At 40.4% G+C, this 21,198-nt stretch overlaps 1 long non-coding RNA gene across 3 annotated transcripts in view; it reads right to left on the minus strand.

The window, feature by feature from the left end:
- The window catches only part of LOC113458702 (uncharacterized), a 41,695-nt gene extending 21,580 nt beyond the window's left edge, over positions 1 to 20,115 (minus strand). Inside the window, exons 1-5 of one of the 3 annotated variants that reach the window (XR_003379206.2) lie at positions 19,957 to 20,115; positions 16,653 to 16,746; positions 11,457 to 11,501; positions 1,153 to 1,214; positions 291 to 373 (exon numbers count right to left, since the gene is read on the minus strand). This is a non-coding gene — a long non-coding RNA (uncharacterized LOC113458702). Of the gene's footprint in view, positions 1 to 171; positions 374 to 1,152; positions 1,215 to 11,456; positions 11,502 to 16,652; positions 16,747 to 19,956 lie in introns of all 3 variants that reach the window. The other 2 variants (XR_003379209.2, XR_003379207.2) reach the window with 2 other exon arrangements.
- Positions 20,116 to 21,198: the final 1,083 nt, after the last annotated feature.

Raw genomic sequence — 21,198 nt, forward strand, 5'->3', positions numbered from 1 at the left:
GGACAGCAGAAGGGCAGGGAAAACCTTTCCTATGGACGCTGATGGAGGGAAATCTGGAGGGAGAGTCTTGGGAATAACTTGAAAGATTTCACTCCAAGTCCATAGATTCAAACAGAAAAATTTCCAGGTGACAGGCAACCACTCCAGGTGTTAGGAATGCTGATGACTTACCGTCTCCAGATGCATCCTGCCCTGCCCTCAGCTCTTGCAGAGGCAGAAGGTAAGAATACATCAATTTAGTGGTGACCCAGTTGCTGATCTGCTGACATTTCTCCATAACTGAACCTCACCTTCCCTCCACAGGTCATTGCTCTGCTGTTGGTGTTTCAGACCACATCTCCCCTCTTCTGGGTGGAACAAAATCAGAGAGACCCTAGGAAACAAGGATCACAAACTTCTTTCCTGTGTTCTTGTCCCAGACCAGGGCAGAATGAACTCATAAGCACCTTTAAATTGCTCCAAGATGAGCACAGTGGCAGCTTGTTCTTTCCAAAGTTAGCTGTGCTGAGTTGCTCTTTTTTCTCTAACAGGAAAAAAGTGTTGCTCATTGTCAGTGTTGTTCATTGTTAGTGGTACAAAAGCTCATCTCAGAGCTCTGGCAGCTTTTGCAACGTTATCACAATTTTTCATGTAACTGGTATTTGGTTGCATAAGGTAGGAATACAGTAGGAGCAGTGAAGTTTTTAAAGCACAGACTTCCCTGGTATATTGGCTCTTTTGACCTCCTTTACACAGTGTAGTCTTACCTAATGGAGTTTTCTGGGTGCTCAAATACGAACATTTTATATTTTAAAAAATGAAGGAAGAACATTTCATTTAAAACTGAATGTGTGGGCTGGTACCTGAGCTGAGAAATAAATCATTGTATTATTGTTGTCATTCTCCTTAGACCCAGGAGATATAGTGTGTAAGCTGTATTTTAAAAGTTAACAAATTTTCATATGGAAATATAAGGTAATATGTTTAAGCAACTTTTAACACAAAGAACTGTATAGAAGTATTATTCAAAGCATTATTGATGGAAAAAAAATTATCATTGCCCCAGAAATGGCTCCTTGGAAAATATTTTCCCTTACTCTGGAAGCATGAATATTGAAAATCTTTTATCATAATCACCATTTTTTCCCCACCATTTTGTTGAGGAGCAATCACCTTAAATTCTGAATGATCCAATTCTTGTGCCCGTTTCTCATATCAGTCTGGCATAATTACACCTGCAGAGGGATGAAAACACAGCTTTGTGAGCTTATTGTCTCTGAAGTAATTGCTATTTACCCTGGGATATAAAATTTAAATCACATCCTTTCTGACATAGACCTCCTCACGCACTATAGGACACTCTGCAATCACAAGTGAATAAATAAATCTGATGGTTAGTCAGAAGAATCAAGCCTCCAACTCCAGCTTTGGGTCTCATCTTCATTTCCCAAAACCATTCTAAATACAGAAAAAGGTGTCAGGTTGCCAACATGCTGAAAATAGAAGCTCCCAAAGCTCCAAGTCAAAAGAAAGTACAAACTCAACCAAGTGGCCTTGTGACTTCCAGCCTAGCCCAGCTTGGCCTGGCCCATCCCAAGACATCAAATTTGGGTTTCCCAGTACTGCAGATTTTGGGTCTGCACTGGGACAGTAGCATGAGCTATAAAAACAAAACTCTGTGCAGTAAAGAGAGACAATTTTTTTAAAAATAAAAGTGCTTAATAGGGCCAGTGGACTGATGGAATCATAGCTGGCACAGTTCCTAGCAAGTGTTTACTTTTACAAGCCAAGTGTTTTTTGTGAAGACAAATTGTGTCAAGCAGCATGTTAAGCCCACATACTTGTCTATTCCCTGTGAGGATACAAGGGCTGGCCTTGATATCCAAATGAGGTCAGAAGAAAATTTCCATCACTTGCTGCTTTTAAGAAGTGAAGAAGAGAAAAAGGGACAGCCACAGAGGTCCAGGAGCCTTCTGTGTGCAGCCTGGGCTGCCTGGACAGTGCAGCTGGAGCTGCTTTGCCAAAAACCTCCCTGGAAGGTGAGGGACACTCAGAGCGAAATCAAAGCCGTCCAGAAGGGACTCAGAGCTTTCAGCAGTAACGTGAGATTGCCAAGGACATAGCTCTGGATGACACACCTAGGGTTATTTTAGCAAATGAGTGTTTCCACTGCAATGTGGATGCTCACAAAGATGCAGCAGCCTGGAGGAAAACAGCGTGACTCGATCACAGCGTTATGGGTAAGATAGGTGGTGTTGGATTGTATAGCTGCATGAGTCACAAGGTAAACTATCCCACATTGCTCCTAAAACAGCTTCAACTTCATAATCAATCAGAAGCACTTTTCCCCCATTTCCTATTCTCATTCTAACATAATTTGTATGGTAATAGGGCACTGAGGCCTCAATCAGGAAAGCACCAAGCACGGAACAATCGAGGGATTGTTACGATGCAATGTTTGTAACAGCTCTTCCCCAAGTACAATTTTATGGGCAGCAAAATGCTACAATCAGGACATAGAATCTACCAAATAAAACCCAAGTTAGGAGAAAACAGCCTAACTGTATTTTCATCAAAAGTACAGGAAGCAATAGGGTTCTCTTAAAGCCTGCCTCACAAAAAGTGAAATGAATCTGTTGCCTGCATGATGAAGCTGTCCAAGACATTTTTGGGATAATAACGTAGCACTCCTCAGTGCAAATCATAATATATTCTTATGTGCAATAACACAGGCACAGCTAAACTGAAGAATGGCTCAGACACTGAAGTATTGGCCCTTCCAGTCTCTTCTCTTGTTTTGGAAATCAGTTTAGAAAATCAGATTGATTTTCCTGGGCTGCAGGCAGGTTGCAGGCAGACAGCTTTCCTTACTGTTGGTTTGGCTGGTTTTTAATAACATCTTTTTGCTTTTCCTTCCTCTTTATTCACCATCTGCAGGGCTGCTTGGAAAAGAAGCAGTGTCCTAAGACATTTCTTAGCAAGGAGGGGCCATGTCCTGGAATTTGGGTTGGATGGTTCCATGCAGAAATTGCTCCTCTGTGTGTGGGTTGCTATTTTTATTTCTTTATGATAGCCAGACTGTTTTAATTATTTCAATAATAACAATCATGTGTGCAAGGAAGGATATTTTTTTTGTCTATTGAAGGAGCTGGACAATAATTTCAAGGAGAGGGTAAAGGAAAGGAAATAGCTTTTTTTAGAGAGTTCTTGATACAATTTCTATGGTAATAACACTCAGATTGCTATGTTTGACAAAGAACATATATATATATGTGTGTGTGTGTGTGTGTGTATATATATATGAGGAAAAACACAGGCAGGGCAGGAAAGGTGGCTAAGGAGAGTGATGCATTTAAAATGCCAGGTTTAGTCTGAGAGGGTGGGAATAGGTAAGACAGAAATTGCAGGCTTGACTGATTTCTTCCCTGGATACCTGACATGAGAAGCAGTGTTGGCTGCAGCCCAGCTGATGGGACCATTCCACAGTTTGACTGCCAGCCAAAAGAGCCTGTTGGGTTTCTGTGCTCCATTTGGTTTGTTGCCACAAACAGAGAATAAAGCAGCCAGCAAACACCCAGCAATGCTGACCTCCCCTCTGCAGCTGTTTTATGGCTGCTTCAGCAGATGGGGGCTTTTTGGTGTAAATGTAGAGAGCTTCTGGAATGATGGAATGGTATTTTCGCTGTTTTGTCACACAAGCATATTTGGAGGCATATGGGGGATGTGATCTGGTTCCTCCTGTGTCTGTGATCACTTAATTTATGCAACACCTGCTGAAGTGAAGGGTGAGATTAATTTTGCTTATGTCTAAATTCCTGCCAGGTATTTCCCCTGGACTCTTTTCATGCTTGCTGGACAGAATTTGACATTTTTAGCGAGCAGAGAGTCTTGATCTCCTTAAGTGTCCCCTTGAGTTTAAGTGAATTATTCAGCGTCTTTTTCTCTCCCCTTGACCTCTCAGGGTGGTTAGATAAAGAGCCTAGACATAAATGTCTGTGCTGTAAACAACTTAAATGAGATCCCACAGAAGATGTCTGGGCCTGGCAGAACCATGATGCATCCATAAGCATCACTCCTGCAGTTAGTGGCAACATTGTCTCCCCAGGTGAAATGCTTACAAGAACTTTTCAAGAAGGCTTTTTCTGGATCATGGCAATAATACCTACCAAAAAGAAAAAAAAAAGTTGGAATTTAAGGGGCAATGCTTTCTAATTACTAGAATTATTAATACTAATGCTAATAATTATGTGTCTTGGCTTGCTATCTTCTCAGTTTGGGTTTTTTCTCCCTGCAAGAAGTCTTTATTTAGATCTTCTGTCACTATGAACTGAGAATGTCAACATTTTGTTAACAGAACTGGAAACACATTTAAAGGAGAAAAACAAACCCACTAACACTCAGAATATAGTTAAATCTGATTCAGCTTGGGTTTATATCTTTTGTGGAGGGTAAATATGGAGACAGCATCTGTGCAAGACTCATGTACGATTTCATGCAAAAAATATTATTTCTCCAGGTTACCACCTAAAAGATATACTATTCCAGTGTCTTCATTTCCATCTTTAAATTGACATTTTGTTCCCTTGGATTGCAAATGTATTTCAGAGATGTTTCAACTCTCTTTTCTGCTCTTGTCACTTCTCTAATCACAAAGCCTTGTGGTCTTTTAGGCAGCTGGCAGATATACAGGACAGGAGTAATGAGATATCATCATGATTACTTCAGAATAAATCTCTTATGAATAAAGGAGGATGTCAGAATTCCAGGTTTTACATGCTGTTCTAAATATCTTTTTCAGAAAGTAAGACTAATTCCTATTATAAGATTATATTATGTTTATATACATATAATACATATATGATTATATTATATTATATTATATTATATTATATTATATTATATTATATTATATTATATTATATTATATTATATTATATTATATTATATTCTATTTGAAAAAGTGCCTGAGAAAATGAAGTCCCAAAATTTTCAGAATGTGATTTCATTCTGTTTCCATCTGCAGGGAAAAAGGGGAAAGTTTTCTTCCCCTTTCCCTGAAGGGAAAGACCTTCACAGGTGTAACAATCACTTTATTTCTGCCTCATCAGAATTTGGCTTGCTGGGTTTTGTCCACCCCACAAATGGTGTCAATGGGGTCACCTGTGTTTGATCATTAGAGGGAATGCTTGTTCTTATCTGCATCCCACACTTGACTGGAAGTGCAGGGCTCCTCATCAGGCTGGAAGTGATTAATTCAGTAGGAGCATCCTTCTCTTGATGTCAAGGAAAGAAAGGTCAGTGCCAGCAATTGCTGATTAAGTTTAGCAAAGTGAGGAAAGAAGATTAGCAGGATTGAGCTTTGTCACCTCTTGCTTTTTGGTTCAAGTCTTCAGTGAATGAAAAATCATCTGTGCCTGATTAGAATTCATGTCTGTCAGAACATATTTCAAAGAGACACTAACTTCTACATGGCTCAGGCTGAGGTAAGTCTGGAAAATTCACCTTTCTTTACAGAGAGTTCAGCAAAGACAAATGAACATTGATGAGACTGGAAGGTTATTGGTTCAGAGGAAGTCAGTGAGAAACTTTTCCTGGAGTTCAACTGCAGCTAAGGATTCTTAAGGATGCTGTGGATTTTGACTGCCACTTCTCTATTGTCTTCCATGAATAGCATATGAAAGTAGTACAGAGAAACTTTAACAATAGCTACAAGTCCAGGCTTCTTTTTACATAATTTGATTTTGCCATTATCAGGGAGGTAAGCCCTGGTTATTTCATTCAGGAAATAGCCACACATTTTTTGAGGAGTGTGAAAAATGAACTAGACCCCTTAAAGAAATAAAGCTTTTACAAGAAGAAGAAGGGGAAATATCAGCAATATTAAGCCTGCAAAAATCAAGCTCATTTCTCATGGCCAGTTGCATAAGAGTAAATTTTGGCACAATTTTTAGGGCAAATATGATACAGAGGAGGAGTGGGCATGGAAGCCAGCCTATCTAAGACAACCTGCCTGATACTCAAGGGATTTATTAGCAAATTGCACAGCATGAGAGTGTTCCTGTTTTATTATTGTACCTTCCTTTTGTTAGGTATTTACTGATTGCCGTGTCAGCTTATTGCTCCTGAAGAGCAAAGAAATTGGAAAAGAGAGGCAGCATTCAGCTTTTCTCGAAAGAGATCTCATTTTCTGTCTGTAGGTTCTAGAAATGTGAACAACAAAAGAAAAAAGAGAAAATTAAAAAGGGTAAGACAAAATCTTAGTTAAAGTTCCATGTGTAACTTGTTATTAGTTATTTGTACAGTTTTACTCACAGCAATTGTAAAGTGCTGAGAACAAATCCCAGAGGATGAACTCCAAAGTATTCCTTAAGGAATTCTTAACCTGACTTAGAAGGGCTGCAATATCTCACAAGCCATACATGTGAGAGTGAATTCTATGTATAAAATATTAAGTCACATCTTCCAAGCTAGTCTACAGCTCTGGTACAGCCACCACATCTCTCATCTTAGAGGAGCTGCTGATGTGATTCCCTTCCATTGGACAGGCAAAAGCAGTCGTGTGTCCTAGGGCAGAAGCAGCAGTGGTGAAGGAAGGAAAGATTTTGAGTGCTGCTCCCATTCATGAAGTTCTGGTTCCCATAAATCATCTGAAAGATATGTTAGTGCTGGTAGTGTTGTCATGATTTTAGCCTGGAGCATTTCCCTGTGCTCCTGGGAACCTGCAGACAGAGCAGAGGTGGGAACACCTGGCTACTGACAGCCAAAGCCTGTTTGACCAGCTCTGGGCACAAGTGATGTGACCTGAGCAGGAATAATGAAACAACCTCTGAGAAGTTTGGAAACCAGACTCAGACAAAAGGTTCTGGGAGCCAAAACTCTGGAGAAATAATAATTCTTTTTGTTTCAGCAATTTCTTTACTCCTTTCCCTTGCCTGGGACTGCACTGTTGCACTTCACATCAGTTTGTCTCCCCTGTGTGTGTTATAACTCAGTTGTTCACAGACAACTCAGGTAACCAGGTAGAATGAGTCACTATTCACCACTGGCCATGTCCAAATGCCTGATTCCATCTGTCATGAAACAGCAGCTGTGAACAGGAGAGCTACATGAATATTACCATGAGGCTTTAAAGGAATCTCTTTTCTCTTGGCAACACAAAAATAGAAGGGCTTCTTACTGCATTGTAGAAATCTCTACATTTGGAAGCTCACAAAGTCAAAGGTACATGCAGATTGCAGAAACAATGAGACAAATTCACAGAAGAATGCTGCCATCAGTCTTCTCCCATTCCTCCTCTCTGCTCTCTACCTTGGCAGGAACTTTGGGCTTCACTGTGAGAAGTCAAAGACTTCATTTCAGAGAACAACAGAGAAAGAACAAGCAATTCTTGTCCTGAATGGCTCTCTGCACTCAGCTGTCTGTGAAAGGATGTGCAACCCTTCACAAGATTGCAATTGCATTACCTTAGAATTCCTGCTTTGAAATAGACACAGCATATTTAAAGCTAAACCCAAACTTTGGAGCAGTACCTTTGAAAGTGATCAGTAAATTAACAGTGTAGCCCTGTGTTTCTTATACTGAAATTCTGTAATTCTTCGAGTCCTTTTTTTCCCAAATTTCCCCTTATTTATCTGCTTTGGGCTGAGAATGTGTACAAGACTTGTCAGGGTGGTGGCCTGATGGGAATGCTGATCTCTCAGAGAACTAACAGGAGTGTTTGTATCTGTCTCCATGACTCAGGCACTGATTTTCAGTTATTCCCCTCTGAGGGCCAGAGGCTGCCAGTTCCTGTGCTTTATTATGGAATCTCCCTTGCACCCTCTGGCAAGCTCTGCTGCCAAAAGTCCCATTTGGGGATTCCACATTGGTTTCAAGGAGATATTTCATATTTAAGTTCAGTGCTTGCTAAAGCAGCAAGTAAAATGAGGTTTAAAGAGAGAAAGACTATCCACTCCATCATGATTTTTTGTTGATTCCACTCCTCTGCTTTGCCCCTAGAGATGCTATCTCAGCACTGCTGTCAGGATAATTCCCTGCTTTCTTTGGCAGCTCATATGGTCTCTCCAAAGTGTGCAGTTATCAGCATGGCAAAGTGAAAGGGAAGCAGAGCAGAGAGAGACTTCAAACATCACCCATTTCCTTGTTTTTCTAGTCTAGAAATGTCTGTTATCACAGACTGTAAGGCAGAAAAAGAAGCTGGCACAGAAGGTTGTGGTTGTGGTTGGTTCACCCACAGCAGCAGGAAATAAACATCAGCCTCCATACCTGAATGTCCTTTCTCTGACAGTGTGACTGCATTCTTTTACAGCAAACCCAGAACCAATACTGAGAAGTGTTTTGTCTCTGAAATCTTCCTGTTCTTGGAAATAGACCCAGTGGGACTGGAAGCTGTACCTGTGGGTTTCACAGCCCTTAGGTGATCACTCCTGCAATTTGCTGCTAGGACATATGTCGCAGACATCTTTTCATGAAAATCCTTTCATTAGGATTTTTTCTTCCTAAGAAGCTGAGAGGCTTCAGGAACAAAATGTAAACAATGATTATCTGCTGCTGTGGAATGCAACAGGTGCATCTGTGATTGGCCCATCTTGGATGTTTGTAATTAATGGCCAATCACAGCACAGCTGGCTTGGACTCTCTGTCCAAGACACAAACTTTTATTATTAATTCCTTTCTATTCTTAGCTTAGCTAGCCTTCTGAGATGAAACTTTTCCTTCTATTCTTTTTAGTATAGATTTAATGTAATATATATCATAAAATAACAAATCAAGCCTTCTGAAACATGGAGTCAACATTCTCATCTCTTCCCTCAGCTGAAAACACCTGTGAACATCATCACAGACAGACTTCCACAAATTCCTCACACCCATGATTTACCCCACTGTGACAAAGCCTGCCCAGTTCTGAATAAAAGTATAGAAATAGACATTATTTATTTACCTGGGAGCTGGTCAGGATAGAGGTCATTTTTAGTAACTTTAAGCTCTCCAAAGCCTACATGGTCTGGTCTCAGTTAGCCCTAAGAAAACATTTCCATTGATAATTCCATGTACCTATGATTTTTTTCCTGGCAGTTCTTTACTTTTCTAATCCTTTTCTGCAGTGGTAAAAAAGCATTTGATCTGCTACTTATTTTAGATGTTTGGTAAGAGAACAGAGTGTAAGAAAGAGAATGGAATATAAATCAGCACAGGATGCTGTTTTCCCCAGATGAATAGCCCTACATAAATGTGAGGAATCAATATTTGCTAATCTAGTTTATTTATGTGGTGAATCATCTTGGACCCTACAATTTTATTTTAAAGACTAAAGAAAGCCACCGCTTCTAAGATGAATTTTCTTTCCCAAATAAGTTCCATTTAAAAGAATCTCATGAGGAAGTTTCTAGTTTGAACCCATCCAGCTGTAGATTCCTTGTCATGCAAAGTTTTAGGTAACAATAAAACATAATTCTCCATTACTGCTACACTTAGACCTAGTTTGACTTCCAGTACAAGCTTTAAATCATGTGCCAAGCAATTTATTGGGATAATATAAATGAACCTTAAGTGAGATGTTCATTGCCAGCTGCTAACAGCATTTATTCATTTTGCATTTCAGAAATTGTGTAGGTAAAATATTTAATGTGCTTAAGATGCTTTTAGTAGGCCTATCCAGCATGTATAAGGAAGAAAAAAAAAATCATTAAATATAAAATGGAAGAAAAAATAACATCCTATGAAAATGTAACTTGCTGAAAGGATTTTTTTTCCTCTCCAGTGGTTTTGCATTCCACAGCCTATGGAGTTCTTTAAACAGGAAAGGAGCAGATTTTCTTGGACTTTCTGGCAACTCCCTGAAAGTGAACTCAAAACAATTTAAATGTCTGAACCCTTCAGTGTTGCCAGCCAGATGAATGAGCGCTGCAGCAGGATGCAACACCTGCAGATGTGTTCTCCCAAGTTTGTGGCTGCCTTCCACAGAACAAACATCCTGAAATGGCTTCTGCAGGTGTCCCACAGAATTCCTGCTGTTCCAGCTCCCCTACCTGTTGAAAATACTCCACACCCCAGCCCAGGCTCAGACACTGCTGTGGGCAGGGCTGACAAGGTTTTGTCAGGATAAAACAGTGTCAGCCAGTGCAAGCAGTGAGGCAGCAGGAATATTCACCTCCCCTCTGTCCCACTCCTCACCTGGGCACATAAAAAGGCTCCAGACAGCCAGGACCGCACTCAGACCTTGATCATTCATAGCCTGGGTGACAAGAGCAGAAGCCTTTTCCTTGGGATGGTGAGCAATCACAGAAAATCAGGGCTGTGAGGGACCTCAGTCTAATAACCAGTTTATTCATCTGCCCTAAGGCAAGATCTACTGGACTACCCTGAAAATGAGAGATGCTAATTTAGCTCTAATGTATTATTAAAAGCTGTCAGCAACAGGCACACCACAACAGCCAGACAATTTATTCCTGTGTTTTGCTGTACTTTCAGCTGCAATTATTACCAATGCATTTTGCCAGAAGCTTTACCACCATCTTTCTCAATGTAATCAAAGTTAAATTTAAAGTCTTAAGAAATCCCCACTAATTGGCAGGAAGCATATTTTCATTTTCCTTTTAGCAGTTCTGGAAAAATTAAACTCTATTTCAGCAGTGGATGGAGCTACCTGAAGGTTCCTCAGTGATCCTTTTTTTTTTTTTCTTGTTTGGAAAGATATTTTCTTTAAAAAGTACCAGAAGAATTAGGCTGCCAGTCTCAGTAATTTACTGATAAATGTAGGAGATTCACAGGAACAAAACTGGAGAATTAATTCCTTGTTGTTTCCTGTTTTCTGGATATCTTCCACCGGAGTCCAAAGGGTTGTCACCCTTACTGGGGAGGATGTATTTGTTCAATAGTACAAGATTTTTCACCTGAATAGTAGAAATGGGGGGAAAATAAAGGTGATGTTTGGGTTAACCATGCAGTGAAGGTGTGTTGAGTGCAATCTCTGACATTAATGTACTTTATGAGAGCCATTCAAATGAATGAATGCCTTAGAGTAATCTTAGTTTATATCTGCTCTTATATATCTTCTATAATTCATTATTTTCTCCCTATAACAAACCTGTAATATTTGACTTTATAAGTGTAAAACCCTATAAAATGTGGCTCTATAAAAGGAGACAGAAGACAATAATTAACAAAACAGACAATTCCAGGGGGCAGAGTGATCCCACCTGTGACTGTGGTGCTTTGCAGAGGCAGTAGGTGAAGCAATGCCTTCCTAGAGGCTGTAATTCCAAAAGAAGTACCCAGGCATGTCTGAGAACAAAGCACTTTGTTTCCCTTCAAACATTCCTTTGCAATTAAATACATTATTATTTTAAGCTTCCACCTCTTGCATTGGGAAAGCTGTCAATTCCCACCGCAGAGACAAGGAGGAACATAAAGAAGAGATGGGAAATCAAGCAAGAATGTGACCTGTTGGGATCTTCTATGGCCAATAAAGTAATTACCAGCACAGCTGTTTGCAGCCAGGTGGAACCAGTTTGCAGTGACCCCTGCAATGAGAAGTAGAGACAAGGAAGTCAGGAGAGCACAGAAACTGGAGGTTTTGAGCTGTCAGAGGAAAATAAATTGGCTGCTCTACCCCTTTCCACTGAGCTGTTGAGTAGGCACATCTTGTGCTTCCCAGCCAGCCATGCAGGCTGCAGGAAAGGAATGGTTTGGGGACTTTCCATTTTCCCTCCTCAAAATCTTCTGAATAATAATGCAGCATGTTTGCTGCAGAAGCCACAAGAAGGGAACAGAGAAAACAGCTGGTTAGAGAGTGAGGCTGTTGGAAACCACCTGCTGAAAATGTGCATGCACACACTTCCTCATTTTTTATTCATGTGGAAAAAAACATTTATTGCCACTGGAACTTTAAGCTGTCACATCCTGTGATCAGTCTCTGGGCTACAAGGGTAAGGGAGGCAGCTTGTTCTATTACACTGAACATGGTGATTGAATCTTGTATTCTGAGCAGGACAACTTGGCTGAACCAGTAGTTTTAGGGATATAATCTTGATTAGAGTAATCAAGTGATGGCAACCAGTGAAAACCACGATTCCTTACAGAAGCCTGGCAAGAACTTTGCTTGAGTTATAATCAAGCCAATACACCAAGGTGGTGTTTGCCATGCTGTGTGCTGCCTTACTCTGGAAGGCAAAGGACTGATCCCTGGAATCAGAGAATGAACAGAAAAGGACTTTTTTAATGGTATGAGAAACACAGAACGAGTACAAAAGCAGCATGTTATTCGTTTAAGTAAACACTTCTAAAGATCACATTTCAGTATGAAAGCAAAGCTTTCCACAGAGCAGCAAGAGTTGAGTGGGTTGGGAGAGATCAGAGGTAAGGGTGACAAGCAGTTGTGGCAGCAGGCAACGTGAGGCACTGTGGATATTTTCCTAGGAACTGAACTGGAACTAGCATTTCCTTCAGTGCTTCACAGAATGAGCCATAAATTCATTTGCAAAATTGTCTGAGCATTTGAACTTGAGCATCTTTGGCTTCAGCTGAAACGGACTTGAAGAGGAAGAAAACTCTAACAGCAAAGATGAGTTATTTCCACCTTGAGGCCCATACTAATTTTGTTTGCTTTGCTACCCTTTCTACCAATCCTGCTAGATATTAAAAATATTCAACACAGTAAAAATGCAGTTCTTTCCACTGTGGGCTTTGGCATGTGAAAATTCCCTCTAGAGACAGCCATGAGATGTGGAATTCCTGAGCCCAGCACGTGCCTAGTGAGAGGCAGAGGAATATGTCTGTCCTCAGTGGAGATCAAAAGGAGATGAAAACGGGGGGGATGCTGACTGTGATGCTGCTTGAAGTGTGGATTTTTTCTGCCCTTCAGAAATAAAAGCCAAAAACTTTTGCTTGTTTATTCTATTACTATTCTAGTGAAGATGTGAAGAAAGATGATAAAAAACGTAAACTGGTAAATAATTCAGAAAACACTTCTAATCTGAGAGATACAATTTATATCATTTTAGGAGGAAAAAAAAGAGAAAACTGTCATAATCTGATTCCTATCATCTCTCTCTTCTGTAACAGTTTTTGTTGGGGCTGAGACAAGCACATCCTTACAAAAATCTCTGGGCCCTTGATTTTATTATTTCTGGTTTACAGGGTATCTACTCCAATCAACAGATCAATCATTCCAATGACCAATTATTCTGAGATTTCAAGTGCTATTCTCATTAAATTCTGGTTCCCACAATGAAATCTTAATCTATGGTGTGGCAGTTTGGCAATATTTGGAGATATTTGCAGCACTGTCACAATGACGTTGGCTGCTGTTCATTGTGCTCCTGACTGGAATAAATCTCAGAAAGAAATCAGTGAATAAGCAGTTTCTGTAAGGCAGTATGAGCCAAAGCACAAAGAAGTTTCAGGGATAAAAAGTGAAGGCTTTTGGCTTTAGCAGAACAAAATAAGTGATGCTGTGAGGCTGCCTGTGGCTCTGGATACCCATCATCAATGTAAGAAGAAAGGTGCCTGCCAGCCTCAGGAACAGCAGCTCACAACCTATAATGAAAGCAAGCAACCCCCAACAAGGGGAGAAAGATGAGGACTCCATATTATCAGAAAGCTAATTAATTACTTTATCATACTATATTATTCTTTACTATATTACACTATATTACAACTGAATCTGCACAAACACTCACTGCATTCAGAATCTTGTGACTGTCAGCCGACAGTCCTGACACACACACGCGGATTCAGCTGGCCAATGAACCAAAACACTCACACCAGAATCCAATCAAGCAAATTCCTTCAGGTAAATAATCCTCCTCAATGCATTCCACTTGTTCCAAAACACAGGAGCCGCAAGTGAGATAAGAATTGTTTTTTCTTTATCTGAGTTTCAAAGAATGTGAATCCCAGAAATATCCTTGGGAAGTTGTGCCTTGCTTTTCTCTGTGAAGAGAAATGTTGCTACAAAAGCCAAAGAGGACAAGTCTCCTTGCCTGAAGCTGGGTATCCAGTGAATATGCCCTCCCTTCCTTGGCATGCTGAGTATCTGGATAGCTGACCACTCACAGCACCTGACCTAGGCTAGAGGGAGCAATGAAATAGTTCCTGTTCTGCTTTCACAAGTGGCTGAAACAAAGGAGCACCTCTCTGTTAAAGTACAAGAAAAGGGCTTTGAGTTACAGTGAAAAGGCTGAAAGACAGCAAAAGTTGGTTTATGTTCATCACTTTTCATGTCATGTAGCGTTGTTGTAAATCCACGTAAGCATTTAGGGTCCAAATTTCAGTAGAACTTAAAAAAATAAATACTATGTAGGTAATCTAATTCTCATATCATAAACTGTCTCATAACCTTTCCATAAAGGCAAATCTTAATTAAAAAAAAAAAAAAACAAATGAACAAACAGGCAATTATATTAAACTTCTGTCTATATTGTGTTAGATTTTGCAGTTCAGGGAAAAAAAACCCACCCTCATGGTGAGAGGTTGGAACTAGATGATCTTTAAGATGCCTTCCAACCTACCCCATTCTGGGATTTGAGGATGATTCTATGAAAAACAACAATTGAAAACACAACCAAAGTGTCTATCAAGACTCAGAACATTAGAGGATAAAATAGAGCCTCAACTTGTTATATAATATGTGGGAAAAAAAAGAAAAAAGACACAGTACCCTGATTCATGCCTATCAGGGGTGGGACAGAGGAAACAACACCCTAGAGTGACTATGTATTTAATGTTTGTGACAGCACATATTGCTAAGCTACAAAAGAACCTCAGAGATTTTCAGAAGCATCTAATGGCCCTAAAAGTATCCATGAATTTCCTACAATGGAGACATTCTTCACCAGGAAGAACTGCCTCAGCTTGATAAATCAATATTAGATGACTTGGAGCAAATTGAGAAACCGAACCAGCGAAAAACTGCCCAGATCAGATGATATTTATTCAGGAGCTTAAAGCACTTCAGCTGTGGAGCTGCCATGAGATGTGATCTATAGTTCAGCACTGACAAAGTGCTGGAGGAATGAAAGGTGGCAGTGTGGCACCAAACTTACACAAGGGCTCCCTGCCACTGCTGGAAATCACAGAAAAAAATCCCCCAAAGAAGAGAACAAATAGCAAATATTATCTGTATGATCTATGTATCCTCATTCATTTTATCCAGGGAAGACATCCATGTCACCCATCCGTGGACACAATCTGTGCTCAAGTGATGAGTTTGCCATCTTCCAAAAATGGTGGCAACTGTGCTCCTTACTGAAAGCTCTTCAGCCCTCTCAGTTGGGAAGGAAGGATTCCCTCAGGGACTGATAGTGGTTTAAGAATTATGAAAGAGAACACTGAACTGAACACAGTGGAAAGGCAGATGTCATGATGCTCCCAGGTTCAGTGCTGGGATCTTTATTCTTTAACATATCAATAAATTACATTAAATGGGCTAAAATGGAGTTAAGGAGTTTTCAGATGGGGCAAGAATTTCTGGATGTGTGGCCTCCAGCTCTGGCTACTGTGAACTGCTGCAGAAGGATTGCATGATGACGACTGACCAAGCAATACAACAGACAATAAAACTCAAGAACAATGATGTCACAGACATCTTTTATGAAAAGTCCTTTCCTTAGGATTTTTCCTCATGAGAAGCTGACAGGCCTCAGGAACAAAATGTAAACAATGATTATCTGCTGCTGTGGAATGCAACAGGTGCATCTGTGATTGGTCTCATGGGGATGTTTCTAATTAATGGCCAGTCACAGTCAGCTGGCTTGGACTGAGAGTCCAAGCCACAAACCTTTGTTATTCATTCTTTCTTTTTCTATTCTTAGCTAGCCTTCTGATGAAATACTTTCTTCTATTCTTTTAGTATAGTTCTAATATAATATATATCATAAAATAATAAATTAAGCCTTCTGAAACGTGGAGTCAGATCCTTGTCTCTTCCCTCATCCTCGGATCCCTGTGAACACTGTCACACAATGACTGTAAAGTAATGCACATGTGCAAAAACTAAAACAAGCCCCCACAATTGCCACAGAGACTTTTTCATAGATTGTAAATGAGATATTTTCATTCAGGACAGGGCTGTTCCACACACTGTACGTGCTGCTCTGCGAAGCCCAGCTGGATTTTCCAGTAGGTGTCAAACAGGCAAAAATAGAAGGTTTAGCCAAATAAATGTCTCATTGCTGACACAACTTGGAAGCTTTTCTCTCCTAGTCCCTCCTTCTGAGTTCTTGCCTTCATTGCTGTCCAGCCTTCCCTGCTCTTTCCTCCCACATCCCCTGATCCCAAGTGCCTGACCCCTCCGTCTGGCGCCGCAACCTGACGGATCACCGCAGACAAAAGCATTTCTTTTTGTTATTATTTAAGCGCCCTTTCTGCCACTGCAGTAAATTGGCTTACTGTGTGTCTGGAGGAGCACCAGCACTGCACAGGCCATCTGGGGTTTGTGAAGCCAGGAGCTGGGGGTGCAGAAGCTGAAAAGAAGGGCAGGACCTTTCCCTCTTGGCAGCAGCGAGCTTTTATCTTGGCTTAAGCTGTATTATGAAATCATAAGCTGGTGCTCATTTCTAAGCATCTGCTCCTGGCCCTGGACAGCAAATTACCTAAATTAATCTTTATTCTAATCCTGCACTGAAATAATTACACTCAATGAATCAGTCTTGGAAAGCAATATGGATAGTTACCTTCAAACAGTGTAGATAATTCTGTGAACAATGTCCCAGAAATTCAATAGCCTTCTCACATTAAGTCATCATTAAGTTCTCCCAGCACTTCTCCCTGTTTAACAAATCATGAGGAAATTTAACTACAGAAGGCTATTATGAATTTTATATATATGCACAGGTATTTTTGACTCTCACAATTTGTTCCTTGTTTGAAGGTGGAATACATCCATCTTTATTGCATTTTCCTCTTTCTGAGCACAGAAATAAATATGTTGCTATATTCCCAGCAGAAGTGTTATAGCTGAACTCATACAGACATTTTGGAAATGATTTCACCATTATTGTGAAGTCCCATGTGTTGCAAAACTCATCAAAGAATGAAATGCTTTAGGGATTAATTACAGGCTCTGAGTCATACTTTTATAAAGCTACCACAAAATGGCGTCCAAGGAGCACTCAGAGATGAAACCATTTTAAGTTTTGAAATCTTACAGCCTGAGATGACTCTACCTGGAGACAGCCTTTATGCCTCTGCCCTGACGTATCAAATCCAAATTTGAAAATATAGGGGCCAATTAGTCAAAAACATCCTCAATTTGGGATGAAGACAAGGTCAGCAAAAGAAAACATCATTCACAGACATTACCTGCTCTTTCTTCATGGCATGCAAATGCAGGAAAAAACTGCATAAACTTGAATGTTTAAACTGAGGAAATCCCAGGAAATAAAGAGTCTCTGTTCAATTTCCTGAGAATAAGGCACCTTGCACTATTGTTACTGAGATAGACAGTGAAACTCAGGGGGTCCATGCACAAGGCTAAAGAAGCACAAAAAATGTGAGCATATCACATATCATATATGTGATAACATATCACATAACATATCTAACACCAAGACTTCTGAGTGCTTGTGCTCTAAATAAAAATGAAACATTTATCAGGTGTGCTAGCTCATTAGCTGCTACGAACACATTTTAAAGACAATCAGGTTTGGCCCACAATACAAATATGGGCTTTGGTATGTTTGTGCTTGTGTGGGATTTTTCTTTAACCCTTTTTTTGCCCTGGAATCGCTATGACCATGCTGATCAAAACACCTAGAAGCTTTACGTGTATTCTTTCTTGTATAGCCTGGCACAGAGCTGGTCCAAACCATTTCAAGTTGTGCCACACCTCTGTTCCATCAGCAGATCTGTATCCAGGTTAAGTGCAAATATAGCCAGGCCTATATGCACTGCTTGATTTTTGTGTGAACAGGAGGCCAGTGAAACCAGGATACCAGCCTGTCCTAGATGGGAAGATGCTGGAATTTAAATGAGCATTGCAATCCACTGTGGTAACCCTGAGGAAAATAGCCATGGGCAGCTAACAGATTGGTTAAACATGCTTCACCTTTCTGGCCAAAGTGAACTCTGGGAGTTCATTAATATAAACATTAACATTTAATGTATTACCTCATTCTGGGAAAATGGTCATGTATAAATACAAACCCAAGCACAAATTTTATTCATCTAGTTTATAGTGAGAAAAACACATGATCCTGTATTCTGCTTTTCAAATATCCTCAGCCTGCAGGAGCCCAGGCAGGCAGCTGTGAAGCCATGACAAATTTCTGCTACAAAACATGAGCAAATGAGCTCAGGAGCCCAGGAGCAGCACCTGCTGCACATCCTAGAGCTGAGATGGTGCAGCTCTGCTCTGGCTCCCACCTTCCCTTTCACTTTGGATAAAATGCTGCTTCTCTCCAGCTTCTGTTTTCTCTCCTGATTTCTGTTTTCCTTCAGTATGTCAGGCATATGATCCAAGATGCAGAAGTTTGGCTGAAAGGCTCCCCTGAAAGACCATTTGGGAATTGAACTAAATGTAACTAAAAAAGAAATTTTAGGTCTGAGATTCACAACCAGACACTACCTAGGGCAAACAGAGCTTTAAAAAGGCTTGTCAAAGAAAACAGTTTTCCTAGTCATGTAGCACTGCTTAAGAGAGGCAACTGTTTGAAGTCTCATTTTTCAGTTAATTTTCAGTTTAATGAGACTTTACAAATTTGAACTTTAAAAAAGGGCATCTTTGTAATCTGGCAGTTCAGCATATGGGCGCTGGGGGAAGGAAAGCTATTTTGCATGTCTATAAAAGCTGGTACCAGAAGCTGACAGTTATGAAATGTGTTTCAAACAGAGCAGAAGCTGTTGGTCTGATGGTAGGTTGTGTGGGGAGCAGGGGGAATATCCAGAAGTGAGTGGGAGGGTTCAGCCTGGCTTCAGCTCTGAGATAATCACAGCTGATGTGAGGCAGGAGTGATCAAAGGCCAACACCAGACAAGGGCTGGAAAGAAAATGTTGCCCATTGATATAAAACACATTTCTTCTTCACTCCCAACCTCTTAAAGGACATACAATAATAATTTTATTTTAACGGCCTATGGAAGGCTGGGGTGAAGGAATGATCCCTTGTGTGGTTTTTGACCAGTAACATTGTTATAGCTTTGGTGGCCAGAGAAAGTGAAGCTTGGAGCAGAGCTAATATCATTCATCAGAGCAGATATGAAACATTTTCAAAGCACAGTGTCACCTGCAGAGCCTCAGAACCTGGCAGCATTCCTGATTTTTCCAAATATATCAGCAAGGCTAGTAAAAAATGTTGTCTCTCCCTAGAGATCTTGCTTTTCTGAAAATATTGTTCTATACTTTTCTACTATAACAAGTTACAGCACAATTAAATTGTGCAAAAAATGAGGTCTGGGGAAATTCTTGTTTCAAGACTGAATAGAACAAGGAGCAGAGAATAACTGCTGATGGACACATCAACTTTTTGCTTCTTAGCAATGTTGAAGGGACACATCTTTTAGAGTTTTGTTCCCTCATCTGCTACTGGGTTCAGTGGATGTGACCCAAATGAGACAGAAAGAATAGTCATTCTTACTATAAAGCAGCCATGAATTTCAGAGGGAAATGCATTCTTAAATGAAATGAGAGGCCCCAGTCAGCGCTAAGCCAAGTAACTGCTCATTTTGGGTGTCAGTGGAGTTATGGCAGTTTGTCAGACAAATGTGATTCTTCTCACTTCTCCAGACACTGCCTTACAAAACTGATTCAGGAATACAATGATTAACACTAGCAGCAGTCATTGAAATTCTTTTCTGACATTTGCCATGCTGGCTGAATGATTTCTCACTGGGGCAGGGAGCCGAGCGACCGAGAGCAGAAAGTAAACCCAGGACACCAGAAAGCCAACAGGGGGGGAAAAAATATGAAGGAAAATGAAAAGTAAAAAAAAGTAAATAATTAGTAAAAACACTATCAAAATCAATTTGCCTGTTTTGTTACCTGCTGATCCCACTTCTTCCCAACCAGTGCAGGAGGCCACAAACCAAGCCAGGGTAAATGTATTGTGCTCAGGAGTGTGTTTATTCCCTTGATCACAGCCCCTTCTCACTGCTGGAATTCATGCTATGAAGCTGGGTCTAACAAACCTCTGAAAAACACCTCCCTAGACAAGCAGAATGTGACAAGAAACCAAACTCAGTTCTCCTTTATGAGTGATTTTCCTTTAACCTCTGTCATCTTTGAAGGAAATACCAGAGTGGCAAAAGTCACTTGCTAATGTCAAGCACCTTCTGAAACTAGATTCTAAAACCTGGCCTTCCAAAATAGTCGCAATCTCTGAAAACTGGCTTCAAAAAGTGCAGTAAATCAGGCAGCCATCCATTCTCAGCTCCTGTCACAGTAACTCAGAGATACACAGCCATGCTGGTGTGCTGAAAGCCAGTGAGATTCCAGAGAAGGCCATCTGCATGCAAAGCTTGCTCTGTTTTTGCTGTCTCAAGTAAAGCCTACTTCTATTTTCTCAAGGGATTTTTGTTTGTGTGCCCATGTGTGGCTTGCAGTAGCACTTGCTTGAATCAGGCACAGAAGAAAAGAGGTCTCAAGCACAAGGCTGGAAAAATGCCCCTGAGCACACCCACCCTTTTTGCTCCAAATTTCTTAGCAGTGTGGTCATTGCCAGGAAAAGATCATATTTTAGGACTTGGTATTTTTTGTACCTTAAAATAAAGAGATTTATAAGCTTTTATATCCTGATTTCATCCAGTTTCTGTTCCCTCTCTCCTGGTTGAGCCTTTGCTGCTGTTCTTATGCCTACACCTCCTCCTCCTTTTCATTCCATTTCGTGACTATTTTCTCTGGCGCTCTTGAACTATATCTTCTTCTAAAATATTCTGAAAATAATTTATTCTGAGAATAATTTATCTAAAATTTTGCGTTCTATGCTTTAAAGTATTCTGGCCATGCTGGCACAGAAGATTTCCAAATCCCTGGTTCAAAGAAATGGGGATAAATGGAAGAGTTGTCAAAAATAATGGCAAAACAATTCCAGTGTTCTGTGTCAGGAAGGAGGCTGCTCCAGAGAAGCAGGAATTGCCATCACTTTAAGGGACAACTCACATTGTATTTTTGGTAAGAAAAGGATCCACAACTGTCATAGCATGACTGCACTAATCTCAAAGCAAGACAAAAGCTGAATCATTATAATTTAGCCTCACAAAAAAATGCATTTCAGAGTCACCCTCC

The sequence above is a fragment of the Zonotrichia albicollis genome, chromosome 4 (genome assembly GCF_047830755.1).
Source record: "Zonotrichia albicollis isolate bZonAlb1 chromosome 4, bZonAlb1.hap1, whole genome shotgun sequence".
NCBI classification, from domain to species: domain Eukaryota; kingdom Metazoa; phylum Chordata; class Aves; order Passeriformes; family Passerellidae; genus Zonotrichia; species Zonotrichia albicollis.